Genomic DNA, 12,073 nt, shown 5'->3' on the forward strand with positions numbered 1-12,073 from the left:
AAGGAACTAGAGGTGGTTGCCACCACCTTCTCCTTCCACCGGGGCCTGCGCATGCCACAGCACTTACCACTTATTATAGTCATTAAAATATTTGCCCTCTGCTCCTTCTGAGTACAGTGAAGACAGGGGATGCTCCCTACCTATCATCATGCGGCAGGTGTGATCTTAGTCTACAAACTCAGATGTTCAAGATTTACTGTACTTTAAAATGTTCTTTCAGGAGTTCCCTGGCAGTCCAGGGGTTAAGACTCGGCACTTCCACTGCCAGGGCCGGGGTTCAATCCCTGGTCAAGCCACATGGCATGGCCAAAAAATAAAATAAAATGTTCTTTCAATGAACCTACTCCAAGCCCCTGCACCAGAGCGCTGGCATTCCTGGGGTCCCATCTGCCAAGGGCTGTGCAAAGGTCAAAGAAACAGCAAGGCACAGGAGAGGCTTCCTACATGCCCTCTACCTCATCCCATCATTGGACATCAGTCTCACCAGTGAATGCTTTGGCCCCTGTGTTCCCAGCAGGTATGACTCCCCAGGTCCTGGACTCTCAAACTCTTAGCTCTGTGCCACATTTGAGCCATGGGAGCTCAGCTATGAGAGCCTCCAGGCTTGGACCTAGCTTCCCCAGACATCTCCCCAGAGCCATCTACTCAGGTGGCTTGCTTGCTTCATCCCAGTCAAGGATTAAAGCCCACTGCCCATACTGGCTGGACATACACACCAATCCCCTCCACAGTCTTCAAGAACTCTCTCCAAAACCCTCCCTCTTCCCAGTCCCTCCAAGGTATAACCTCTTCCCAGGTTTGCTTTAGACTTTTACAAAGGCAGAAGGGACTCTAATATCAGGGTGCTACTACTCTCAGCCCTACCAAAACCCTCGCTTGCTCTAAAGAGAAAAGAAAATCATCAGCAAAAAGAGAAAAAAAGGAAAACATAGGCAAAACAAAACAAAACTTCATATTTCACTAAATTATCCTGCCACACTGCATAGCTGGTATTTGCCTCAAGCCCTGCCCTGATTAGCATGCAATATAATATCTATCTTATCAGAGAATGAGTCCCTACTCTCCTTTTCTGCCTTCATCTTTGACAATACTGTCCTGTTCTTTCTTCTTTCTGTAAGATCCATAATTCAAAAAAATCAAATAATACATACTCATGGTTAAAAAAAATCAGAAAGTACCAAAAGGCTTATTCTGAACAACCATTTCCTGCAACTTTTAAGCTACTTCCTCTAGGACTTAGTGCCATATGTCTAAATACTTTGTTCATACCTCTGTTTCTTCATTTACCTATTTTTAAAGTTATCAACTGAGGGACTTCCCTGGTGGTACAACGGTTAAGACTCCACGTTCCCAATGCAGAGGGCCCAGGTTCGATCCCTGGTTAGGGAACTAGATCCCACATACATGCCGCAACTAAGAGTTTATATGCCACAACTAAGGAGCTGGTGAGCCACAACTAAGGAGCCTACCTGCTGCAAATAAGACCCGGCGCAACCAAATAATTAAAATTTTTTTTAAGTTACCTATTGACTTCCTATTATAAAAAGTGGAGATTTAGCTCTCTTACGAACCCTCTTCTCCTGTCACCCTAGCCTCTAAATATAGCTATACCACTATATTTAGACGATGATCAGAATTTACATTATGATGACCATGTAAATGTTGTTCACTGCAGAGCAAAGTAGCGTACTGTGCTTACTTTCCTTTTGTCACTGAGCTTTTTGTTTTTCATAAAGATTCAAATTGTTCTTCCTTTATTTAAAATACCTCTACCTTCCCATTATCACAGCCTCAGTATTTTTCAAACACTTCATCATAGGATTAAAGACCTAATGTTTAAAATATATGTTATAGAAGACAATATAGGTGAGGGTGGTTATAACCTTGAGGTAGAAAAAGAACTTGTTAAACATAAAACCATAAAACACAAACCACAGGGGGAAAGATCAACACCACCGAATTCAAAGACAAGTAGGAGTTCAGGGTAAAGATGGCAAATTAAACACAGGAATTTATTTTCACTCCTTCTTGAGCCCCAACTAAAACTAAAGTAAGTGTTTCTAAGGACTTCCCTGGTGGTCCAGTGGTTAAGAATCCGCTTTCCAATGCAGGGGATGTGGGATCGATCGGGGAACTAAGATCCCAAATGCCACAAGGCAACTAAGCCCGCGCTCCACAACTAGAGAGGCCACGCTCCACAACAAAGACCCAGCGCAGCCAAAAAATAATAATAATAATAATAAAATAAATAAAGTAAATGTTTCTGGTGTGTGTATACATTTTTAAAGGCATCAAATCACAAAGACCCGAATGGGAGGGGAGATAAAAGTAACTTTCCAGAAGATTGCTGTTTAGATAAGTAAATATTTCAGTAAAAATAAGTATAAAGCATAAAATGAAATTATAAAGTTGGAGGACTTCCAAATTGATGCTCATGCATACAGTAAAAAGAAATATTTCACTGAATACTAGTCTGCCAGTGTTCAACAGAAAGACAGTTAATGGCTTTTACTAGAAATGTGAAAAGAAAAAAATTCCAAAGATCAGTCATCCCCCAAATTTACAAAACCATCATCAAACAAACATGAAAACTCACTGTAACCCCTGGAATTTCCTTTAACAGTAATTACTATCTTCTAACAATGTCACCCTCAGTGCCATTCAGAAAATTACTAAGACCATGTTTTCAAATGATTTCAGCACTATCTCTTCCATGAAATGATAACACACCCACACACAATTACGAAATGGTGGGCCAGCTCCCTTTTGTCAGTGTTGCCTCAAAGTCTGAAGCCTTCTGCTTCCCCTGGCTCACTCCTTCTTTGTAAATCCTTTAAGGGCCTCTTTGACACAAATGTAAAGGATGGATGGGGCTAGTAAGAGCTCCCAGAATTACAGCTAATAGAAATGTCTTAACAACCTCAGTCATATGAACTGGAAACTAATTCCAAACTGAGCAACCAGATTTCTTAACACTCCTCTCCCTCCATGGTACCTGGGCCACATGTTCGCTAGCCACTATTTCATTCTTTACTCATCAGTCATTAGAGGGACATGATCACCAATGACAGGATCTTTCTTTTGACATCTTCAAAAATGGGGTACTATGGGGCTACCAGCACAGCACCACTGACATATTTGGCATCTTCTGCCCAGCTTTATGGCACAGGAAGGTCAGGGGGACTGGGTCTATACTTGCTATTTATGAAAGCTCAAAATTAATTTGTTTCCTAGCTTTAATCATTTACCTGTGAAAATGTCTTCAGCTTCAACTGACCTCTTTTGTGAAGTTCTTTTTCTTTGCATGTCCAGCTGTTATTTATCCTTGTATTTGGGGACAAAGTGATGCTATTTTGTTAAAAATCATCAATGTATCTTTCCTTTGCCATCAATGAATTACCACTTTTATGGGTGTTGAAATTGCCAAGCCTTTTTCTAATGCCTATATTTGGTATTCTTCTAGCGGTGGCTCTTCTGCAGTTCCCCTACAGAGATTGTGTTAGCTAGCTATGTCAGGAAGCTGAAAACTTCATTTTCTTCAAGAAATCCATTTCCCAGTTGGTGGCAAACAAAAACACCCCAGGGAAACTCTGATGCCATGTTCTTGAAGACTTTTGTTTTAGAGTCCTGGATTGTGCTAATAATAAATTTCAATCTAATATTAAATGAATAACCGAACTCCACCTGTGATTACCTGAGCAGCCGGCGCCAATTTCGGTTCAGAATACCCACAGCGGACGGGATGTTAAACTCCACTTGGCCTCATTGCCCGACTCCGCCACTAGGAGGCAGCATCGTCGTCGCGGTCCTCCGTCCTCCAAAGGCAAACAGGCTTGTGGGTTGAACACTACTGTTCTCATTTCCTTCATCTTTCTGGGATTTTTTTTTCCCCCTTTATTATTTGTCCTCAAATGTGTCTCATGCTAGACCAGGGGTCTAGAATTTTCCCATGTCCACTGATGAGCAGGACAAACTCGTTTTCCGTCCCTGTCCAGGTGAAAGCACTTCATCCTCCGGCACCGAGCGAGCGTCGCGCCGGGCACACAGTTAGGCGTTCAGTAAACCTTGAAAGCCTATGGTTTCAACCTAAAGGTTGAAAGACACCTTTCTTAGAGCTGGCACCGTAATTACGTGGTTTAAGGAATCAATCGGGTGCGGGTTATTTATGTTGCGAAGGAAGTCCCGGAGGTAATGTGAACTTCCTTCAGCCTTTAAGACAAACATTGCTTCCTGTCTTCCACGTTGGGCGCCCTGGCCTCAGGATAAATTGGGAATACTTGGGGTGGGGAAGACAAATACTCACGGAAAAACACCGGCCTCCGGCCGCCCATGCGTCCCAGCCTGCCCAGCCGAGTACCCGCGGATTCAGGGGCCCGAGTGGCAGAGATTTGGCGGGACAGCCGCTGTGCTCGACCCGGGGTAATCGCCGCTCGGGGGCTTCCCGAGCCCACGCCGACCCCAGGTCCTGGAGCTGCGGGTCCCACCCGCAACCCGAGTCTCCCTTCTGCACGTTCCGCCCGTGTGCCGGGACCCGCGCGCTGGGACCCGGGGCCGGACCCTCGGCATCGGGACCAGCTGGGGCCTGGAGCGGGGACAGCACCAGAGGCCGTGCCAGGCCCACGGACTTTGGGCCCAACGCCCTTCTCAGTCTCTCTGAGCAGCCCGCCGGGTCAGGGCCGCATCCCGCCCTTGCTAGAGCACCCGCCACCCGCCAGCGCCCACCCACCCCTCAGCCAGAGCGGCGCCCACTCCAGAGCCTCCCTTCCCAGGCTGGTGCGCCCTCTGCAGGCCTGGGAGAGGAGACACATCAGGCACAGACGTGGACACAGAGCCACAGCTCTCGCTCTCTCTCACTCTCACACACACACACACACACGCGGACGACGGGCACACCAGTCACGCTCAGCCCCAGGGACACAGCTCCTGATACTCACATTCATCCATTCAACAAACATTTATTAAGCATCTAATCGAGATGCTCTCCACAACCGTTTACTCCCTGGTACTCCCACTCCTACCATGGCCTTGGTTGACTTTCCCGGCCTCGCTGCTGCCTTACCTGCCTCGATGGCTAAAGTGCCCTCCACCCAAGATCTCCCACCCCTGCGGCATGGATTTGATCAGACCAGGGAGCATGAAGGCTGAGCGGGCTTCTTGGGAGAGTGTGGTGCCAAGATGAGCTGAACTGCCCTGAGCTGGGAGATTTGTCCAAAACTCACACTGAACCAGGAACCCCAAGAAGGCCACGTGGCTGAGAAGAGGGTGAACTAGGCAAAGCAGGTAGCACACTGAGGGCTCTATGGGTGTGGTCAGAAACTGTTTCAAACCCACCTCCCTGGTCTCCACCACCCCACCACTGGATCATTTAAACCAATGGCTGGGGAGTTGGTGCCTTAAACCTTCCACCCATAGGGCCTATGCCCTCCCCCTTTTTGCCATGATAGAAGGTACCATCAGAACACCTGACAGCTGTCACCTTCCCCGATTCCTCTTCTTCTCCCTGATCTGTCAGTGTTAGGGAGCTCCAGGCCTTGGAACTTGACCCCTTCTATCTACACTCACTCCCTTGATGACCTCATTGTCTTATGGTTTTAAATACCATCCATATGCTCCCAAATTTTTATCTTCAGCTAGAATCTCTCCCCTGAACTCTAGACTCATACTACCAACTACGTACTTAACATCTCCACTTATATGTCCAAAATGCAGCTTCATCTTAAAAAGTCAAAACAAGGCTCCTGGAGGGCGAGATAAATTATGAGTTTGGGATTAAAATATACATGCTACTATATATAAAATAGATAACTAACAAGAACCTGTATAGCACAGGGAACTATACTCAATATCTTGTAATAACCTGTAACGGAACAGAATCTAAAAAAGACCAGCGGACCAGCAGTCCCCTGTATATATGCAACTGAATCACTTTGCTGTATACCTGAGACTAACACAGCATTCTAAATCAACTATATTTCAATAAAAATTTAAAAAAAAAACAAGGCTCCTGACCTTCTCACAAACCCACTCCTCTACAGTCGTCCACATCTTGGTAAATATAACTCCAACAATCACATTGCTCAAGCCAAAAACATTGAAGTATTTTCTCTGTCTCTCTTTCTCTTCTTTCTCTAATATCCTATGCTGAACCCCTCAGCAGAGCCCACTGGCTCTACATTGAAAATGTCTCCAGAATCTGACCACTTCTCACCAACTCTCAGCAACCTCATGTCCTCCCTGGATTATTGCAATTGCCTCCAAGCTGGTCTCCAGGCTTCCATTTTTGCACCACTTTTGTCTATCTTCCATCTGACAGCCACAGGGAGCCTTTAACACATGCCAGATCATGTCACTGTTCAAAACCCTCCAAAGGTTCCCCAACTCATTCAGAGTAGAACATAAACTCTGCAATGGCCTACAAAGCCCTACACTATCTGGCCCATGTTGTTGTGTCCCAGTGCCAAGAACAGTGTCTGGAACATAGGACGCCCTCAATAAATATTTATTGAATGAATGTGGTGTAAATCCCTTGTTTATTATTAGTTCATTATTTCACCCTTTGCTGCTGATTCTCAGGATCTTTCCCAACAGGCATTCCAGGAAGACAGTATTGAAATTTATGTGAAACCTTTATGCCAGCTCTGCACTATACTCTTGTATCATATAAGACCTTGGAGGGAAACAAATGGCATGACCCAAAAGTCTTAATAGAAAAGAATTTAGTGAAGGGTCAATTTACAGAGGTGAGGGCAAGGTTGTTGTGGGAAGCCACTGCACATGATTTTGTATAGCTCCAAACTTCAGGCCATCTCTCCTTCTGACAAAGTGGACATTAAATGTACTGCCTGAAATTCTGCCCACTGAGAGGACTTCCCTTCACCACTGTCTTTCAGGGCCACACCTGAATGTAAGCAACTGTCTACTTTTGACTGATGCCAGCATACCTTAGAGACCCATCTGAAAATCAAGACCATACACTTCCTCTCTCTGTTAACTGTTTATAGAAAACTTCTCCATGAAGGCGTAAGTATAATCAGAAGAAGAAGCAGAAAACAATAAAAGTAGGAATCTGAGTCACCTCCCCACACTTTTACTCATGCCTTCTGAAATTTCTAAGGCCTGGTCTCAAATGTACAATGTTCCTTTGAAGTGGAACACTGGCCATGCACATCCAACTATATGACTTGCTATAGATAACACCCTAGGTTGTGTGGTCACTGGGTGATCTATAGTCTGAGTTTTAAACCAGGGCCCAGTGGCAAATCAGGACTGATTTTCAAAGAGTAAATAATCGTTAGCAGAAGAGGTATGTCCTTACTCCAACACCCTAAGTGTCTTTCCTGTAATGCTCCTTCTGGGGTTCCTGTCGCACCCTTCTCTGCCACAGACAATCTGAAATTCCCTGGATTTGTGAGTCATAAGGCCCAAGTAGACAGGCAACTTTTCCCCAGAGCCTAGACCTGCTGCAGACCCCTTCCTTGCTCTGGGCCTCATTCAAAACTGTCAGCTTGGGGCTTCCCTGGTGGCGCAGTGGTTGAGAGTCCGCCTGCCGATGCAGGGGACACGGGTTCGTGCCCCGGTCCGGAAAGATCCCACATGCCGCGGAGCGGCTAGTCCCGCGAGCCATGGCCGCTGAGCCTGCGCATCCAGAGCCTGTGCTCCGCAACGGGAGAAGCCACAACAGTGAGAGGCCCGTGTACTGCAAAAAAAAAAAAAAAAAAAAAAAAACTGTCAGCTTTATGCCATATCCAATAAATATTTTGCTGTACTACACCTAACTATGATGTATGTTGCCTCCAAAATCCAAACAGCTCTTTAAGCATTGTGCCTCTTCACGGTAAATGTGCAACATTCCCCAGATCACTGGTTTTCAGCTTCTCCCTACCTCTAATCGCCTAGAAATTTTACCTATGTTGCAGGATCCTGAATTTTTGGAAGATTTCTTTCTCTCCCTCTGACATACATAGGTCTTACTGAGGCATTTAGGGCGACTGCTATTTCTTGTGCGCCAGTAAACATAATGTCATCAGTTTAAAGGACTGCTTCGATATTCTGTGAGATATCCAGATTATCTTATGATAATCAGAGCAGGAAAGCTGATAATATCCCTGAGGTAAAACAGTGAAGGTGTATTTCTGTCATTATAGAAAACGAATGGATTTCAATGGTCTTTAAGTGACAGCTACAGAAAGAAGGCACGTGTTAGATTATTAGCTGTAATATGCTGTACCAAGGGCTGAAGCATCTTTAAGTCTTTGAAGGTGCTCTATTCTATGCACATCCTCTAGCAACAAAGCATTGCTTTAAGTTTACTATTGTAGGGGGGAACATGGTGGGGCAGGCACAGTTCAAAGGACTTCCACTTGGCCCTTCCTACCATAATTTTCCTCACTCCATGGTCAAGGAACCAGTGTGGAGACCTTGCTAATTACTAAGTATAGTTATTCCCACTATGCATTCTGAAACTAGAGAAATAACCACTGGATAGGTCTTACAGATTCACTGTGAGATGGACCTGAACCAAGATCCTTCTATCACCTGAACTCCATAAACCCTTACTCTGACTAGTGGACCACAATGGGGTTTTGGGTCCCCAAGACTAGTATTAACATGAGACAGTATCTAATAATCCCCCAAAGATCTGAATATTTTCTGTTCACCATTCATATTCACCCTGGCAAACGGCTACAGATCTCTCTAGGGAAGGCTTAGAGAAGTGATTCTCGAATTTTAGCATACATCAAAATCACCAGAAAGGCTTGTTAAAATACAGATTGCTAGGCCATTCCCAGAGTTTCTGATTCAATGGAGTTGAGGCAGAGCCCAAGAATTTGCATTTCTGCCAAGTTCTCAGCTGATGCTGATGCTGCTGGTCCAGGGACCACACTTTGAGGACAACTGACTAGAAGAAAGATATATAGAGTCCACCTGTGAAAAGACTCAAGCCTTCCCACCCACCCCCACCATCCAGTCAAGGGGCTTCAGATCTGGGGAACTGATCTAAGTCAAGGAAATGGGTAAAACACTGTAAATCCCCAATACAATTTGAATCAAGTTTCTCCCTACCAGGCCTAGACATTTTACACTTATATGGGTCAGTAAGTTGTCCATCTATTTCATTCCTAGGAAAACTATGATCAATTAGCTACCACCACAGATCCTTATGGGCAAAGCACAATGATTACCACTTGTCCCTGCAGCTTATTTAATAATTTCATTCATCTTATTGCTCAGAAGGTGAGCATCTAGACTCTACCACTCAAAGATTCCATTATTCTCCTTGAAATGAGATTGCCCAGTCCCAAGAGAACATCTCCCATCCTCATCTCCTGCCTACTAAAGAAACCACTACAGGGCTTCCCTGGTGATGCAGTGGTTAAGAATCCACCTGCCAATGCAGGGGACATGGGTTCGAGCCCTGGTCTGGGAAGATCCCACATGCCGCAGAGCAACTAAGTCCATGCGCCACAACTACTGAGCCTGTGCTCTAGAGCCCGCGAGCCACAACTACTGAAGCTCACGTGCCTAGAGCTCGTGCTCCACAGCAAGAGAAGCCACCGCAACGAGAAGCTCCCGCACCTCAACGAAGAGAAGCCCCCACTCGCCGCAACTAGAGAAAGCCCGCACGCAGCAACGAAGACCCAACACAGTCAAAAATAAATTTTAAAAAAATAATAAATTTATTTTTAAAAAAAAGAAACCACTACAGTGCTTTTCATAGTTAGTGTTCTCATCACCAGTGCTTTTCTTATGGCCTTGGAGAAGGAATTATCTTCCTGGACCCTTCAGAGTTAGTGGTTGCACATAAGAGGGGCCTCCAACATTCCCATCTCTGTAACCTTTGCATTCTTTCCTCTGTTTTGCTACTCAAGGTATATTCTGAGGACCAGCAGCATCAGCATCACTTACAACTTTGTTAGAAACACAACATCTTGGACTTCACCCAGACTTACTTATCAGAATCTGCAGTTTAATAAGACCTCCCAGTGAATCATATGCACCTCAAATTCTGAGGAAGACTGTTCTACAATATGCCAGTGAGGTTCTAGCACCCCAGCCTCACTGATCATAGGCCACTGTTGAGTCCAGGCTTCCAGTAACCAACTCAACAGATTATTAACACCATTCCCAGGTGCTCAGCTAATACAGTAATACCCAAATCCTGGATAAGGGCATACATATCAACAAATTTGTCCACACTGGTCCCCGAGATTCTCCCAATACGGTTGACAAGTTCTTGCAACTCCTTCAGTGTACACGCTATTGTTCTTGGAGCATACCTTGTACATTCCCATCCAGGCTATGTTAGAATCAAACTCGCACTATGGGCCTGGAGGCTATGAAGGGTGGTGAGGGTGGATCCTGAAGAGGACCCCTGCATGCCTTTTGCCAGGGAGTTATTAAAAATATTTTTTAATGGATGGGAAGGCTGGATCATTCATGGTTTGCAGGGGGAGGAGTGTTCTTCTGCCAGCAAGGAAGGTTTAAGGGAATTAAAAGGTCCAAAATTCTCAGCTTTGTTCATCTCTGCCTAAATGTCCCCATCCCAAGTCTCAGAGTCCTTCTCCTTCCCAAGAGTGCGCTTATTCTAATATTAGGAATATGGTGGGGTTGTGCATTTATCCGGTGTTGGAACTCTACCACACATACAATCGGTTTTGGGGTTTGAGCCATATCTGCCATGTGGCTATGGATCACATAAATTAAAGATGACTTAAGAATTCCATGGTGAAGTGGGATAAATTAGGAGGAGAGGGATAAATTAGGAGCTTGGGATTAACAGATACACACTACTACGTATAGAATGAATAAACAACAAGGACCTACTGTAGAGCACAGGGAACTATATTCAATACCTTGTAATAACCTATAATGGAAAAGAATCTGAAAAAGAACAGATACATAGATATACATGTAACTGAATCACTTTGCCGTACACCAGAAACTAACACAACATTGTAAATCAACTGTACTTCAATTCAAAAAAATTCCATAGAAGTTGTCTGAATCTGTACCCATAACTTGAATTAGAATTTCATGTTCTTTTTTTTTTTTTAACCTTTACTGGGTTTTTTTTTATTTTTTTTTTACATCTTTGTTGGAGTATAATTGCTTTACAATGGTGTGTTAGTTTCTGCTTTATGACAAAGTGAATCAGTTATAGAATTTCATGTTCTTAAACTTTTCTTTTTCTTCTGTAATTGTGCCAGCACAATCAGAAACAGGCAGCCCACCCAACCATGTATGTAAGACCCTTTGAAATCACCATTTGCGGCCATAGCAATTAAGTACCTGAGGCATTTTATCTCCTAATGTCTTTCCCTCCATCAGCATCCCACACTGCACCTCACTTAGTGATAGTCTTAAGTGATGGTGATGCTTCTTCATGTTCTGGATTTACTCGTGTCCTCTTTCCCCATGCAAGGAGGTTTGTGCGCTCAGCAAATATATGAGCAACACAATCCCAGGATCCCATTTTGGAAATCTATTTCCTGGGATGTCTTCTGGTACCATTTACTGTATCAGTTAGGATCCTGGCAGGAAACAGATGGCACACTCAAAAAAAGTCTAACCAGAAAGATTTTAATAAAGGGGCTATTTAAGAGGTGGGGGTCAAGATTAAGGAACCAACAAGGAAGAGTGAGGCACTCAGGGTTCAGCAATAGTGGGAAACCATTACCATACCAAGGCCTGAAGGGGTCAGAGGAAGGAACAGTGTTTTGGGAGCCTCAGAGATAAACCCACGGAGAGGAGGCAGCCCAAAAGAAGCTAACTGTAGATCAGTGGTTCTCAAACTTCAGCATGTATCAGAGTCATCAAGGGTGTGTTAAATACGGATTGCTCCAGTAGGTCTGGAGTAGGACCTGAGAATTTACATTTCTAACAAGCTCCCAGGTGATGCTGATGCTGCTGTCCGAAGACCACTCTTTTTTTTTAATTAATTTTTTTTTTTTTTTGGCTGCGTTGGGTCTTCGTTGCTGCACGTGGGTTTTTCTCTAGTTGCAGTGTGCAGGGGCTACTCTTCGTTGCAGCACATGGGCTTCTCATTGCGGTGGCTTCTCTCGTTGCGGAGCAC

The 12,073-nt window shown here is 44.6% G+C and overlaps 1 long non-coding RNA gene across 8 annotated transcripts in view; it reads right to left on the minus strand.

Annotated features, from left to right (window-relative positions):
- LOC117203385 (uncharacterized) overlaps window positions 1–12,073 on the minus strand; it is a 117,264-nt gene that overhangs the window by 86,605 nt on the left and 18,586 nt on the right. For 6 of the 8 annotated variants that reach the window (XR_007477774.1, XR_007477770.1, XR_007477777.1 and 3 more), the window contains exons 3-4: window positions 4,304–7,696; window positions 3,695–4,086 (exon numbers count right to left, since the gene is read on the minus strand). This is a non-coding gene — a long non-coding RNA (uncharacterized LOC117203385). The remainder of the gene's footprint in view (window positions 1–3,694; window positions 4,087–4,303; window positions 7,697–12,073) is intronic. The other 2 variants (XR_004486125.2, XR_007477772.1) reach the window with 1 other exon arrangement.

The sequence above is a fragment of the Orcinus orca genome, chromosome 6 (genome assembly GCF_937001465.1).
Source record: "Orcinus orca chromosome 6, mOrcOrc1.1, whole genome shotgun sequence".
Classification (NCBI taxonomy): domain Eukaryota; kingdom Metazoa; phylum Chordata; class Mammalia; order Artiodactyla; family Delphinidae; genus Orcinus; species Orcinus orca.